This window comes from Berghia stephanieae, chromosome 9, assembly GCF_034508935.2.
Source record: "Berghia stephanieae isolate SIO BIC M18660-M18661 chromosome 9, UCSD_Bste_1.3, whole genome shotgun sequence".
In the NCBI taxonomy this organism is placed as follows: Eukaryota; Metazoa; Mollusca; class Gastropoda; order Nudibranchia; family Aeolidiidae; genus Berghia; species Berghia stephanieae.
The window spans coordinates 5,539,834-5,542,333 of record NC_088368.1 but is presented as its reverse complement, the minus strand read 5'-3'; the positions used below and the strand labels follow the sequence as shown (position 1 = coordinate 5,542,333).

The following is a 2,500-nucleotide window of genomic DNA, read 5'->3' as shown; positions in this document are numbered from 1 at the left end:
TAATAATAATATGTTTTGAAAAACATTGACTCCTTCGATATGAGACGTTAGAGAAAACGAACACAAATACACCAAAAACAAAATTACTTTTAAAAATATCAAAGAAATAGATCAAATAAACCAGAGTGAGGAAAATCAACAACAACAATAAATTAAAAAATATATATATAAAGGTGAAATAAATCTTCAATAAACGTCGAACCTGACCTATTATTTCTCTTTTAAGACGTTGATTTTATGTAAAAAAAACTATCGACAAAATAAAGCTTACATAAGCTGCTTTGTGGAAATGTTTATTATGGTGTTTGAATATGTTCTTAAAATAAATTGTTGTTATAATATAAAATATTATAATGTTGACAATACACACAAATATGTGACCCACCGTTTCAAAGCGGTAAACTAAGTCGGAATGGGCAAAGAACATAAAAAACAACAAATTAGATTTATAACTAAGACTATGAAAAAACTTGTGTTAGATTTCTATACGTTATGGTGAGGAATAAATACAATTTCTTACATTGGAGAAATAGCAACCTCATCGTTTTTCTGATCATTTAAATTCTAAATTTATCTTAAAGGATCCAACGTCGTCCTGACTTAATACCGTTTGGACACGGTGGGACACAAAATTGTCTTTGTTTTCTTTAAAGATTGTATTCTTAATCTATTGTTACAAGTCCGTATAATTTTAATTACACCTAAAACAAAATAAGTGTTAAAATAAAATAATGGCAAAGTTTCATATTTTTCGGTTGCGGCTTTAATTTCCAGCATCTAATTCAAAGCCACATAATACCGTTTTGAGACGGTGGGACACGATATTAAAATTGAATTTGGTTGAATAAAGAGGATTTAACCCCAAAGTGTTACTGATTATCTCCCCTTGTCCTCAAAATAAAAAATAAAAAATAAAAAAAGATAAGAACTAAGAAGCATTATCTTCACTATTTTTACCTTTTGTGTTAATTCAATCATTGCTGACGCAAAGTTAGCCTCAGGGGTTTCACCTTAACCATCGGGTTCGAACGGATTTGCTTACATAATAACTCAGAGGTCAACTTGCTAACGGTCTCAGTGCTTATTTAATTTTAGTTTTATTTTATACGGCCTCGATTTTCAGACCACAGTTCGTGACTCAACTACTCAAAACGGTTTTGATTTTGGGTGGTTAAATGTGATACATCGTCTGAAAACGGTATTATGTTGGGATGAACACGATGTTGTTAAGTCAAATTGAATTAAAACTGGTCAAAAACTGGAATGATCGCTAATTGGCACAATAAAATATGGTATTCACTCTCATTCAATAAAACATAAAAACTCAACGCAAGTCTGATATTTCTGGTTATAAATTCAATTTTCAGCATCATAATCATCCCGACATAATACCGTTTTGAGGCGAGATGTCACTAAATACTAAAACATTAATTTATAATAAAAATCTAGAAATTGGAATGATTTTATATTATAATTGTTTAGGGCAATGGTTAAAAAAAATTCAAAACAAAAATTAGCAATAATCTCGAGCAATATCAACTAAATGAAGCGATTGAAACACTTTACAAGGATTTCCTACCCCACAGCAACACTTAACATGTACGACGAGACATGGCGTCACAATATGAAATGATACAAGAAGTAATAGATAGAAACTGCACACACATACACAATGTCTACTATTGGATGTGAGAAAACGCAGTATGACTGTGAGACTAATCAGTGGCGTGGCGTGCTTACAGTATAGAGTGGTGCCAGAGAATCAGAAGAAAATGACTAAAAACATGCTATATTTGTAAATACAAAAGAAAGAAAAAATATTAAAGAAAAGACTCGAATAAGTAATATGCGGTAATACCATTTCACAGTTTTATTAATCTTTTTTTTTAAATGCTGTAATCCATTTTTAAAAGAGGGAGCGGTGTCAGGCACCAAATCAACCCATATAGCCACGCCCCTGAGAGTAACTAAAACATAGAATAGTTTACCAGATTCTGTTATGAACGGAAAAAAAATCAATCAACTAAATACTAGAAAGAACAGAGTTCCTAGACAACGTGACATATAATACATCTTACTGTCCACGTGATGTGTGCAGTAACAACGTCAAAAAGGTAGATATACCAGGACACATACATTTTTTAGAACTGTTACACAATACCATACAGATGACACATCATATAATACATCTTACTGTCCAGGTGGTGTGTGCAGTAACACCGTCAAAAAGGTAGATATACCAGGAGACACAGACATTTTTAGAACCGTTAAACAATACCAGACAAAAAACATATATACCTACTTACTGTCCATGTGAAGTGTTACAATAACAACGTCACACACATAGAAAAACCAGGAGACACAGACATTTATAGAGCCGTTCCACACTACCAGTCTACAAAACACATACATCAACTTACTATCAAAGAGTGTGTAGGGTAACGTAGATACCAAGAGCTCTCACTTCTCTTAACCGCAATGCTATTGTCGCGTGCCAGGC

At 32.5% G+C, this 2,500-nt stretch overlaps 1 protein-coding gene across 1 annotated transcript in view; it reads right to left on the bottom strand.

The window, feature by feature from the left end:
• LOC144979557 (potassium channel subfamily T member 2-like) overlaps positions 1–2,500 on the bottom strand; it is a 102,403-nt gene that overhangs the window by 60,198 nt on the left and 39,705 nt on the right. The gene's annotated exons all lie outside the window — the stretch shown is intronic.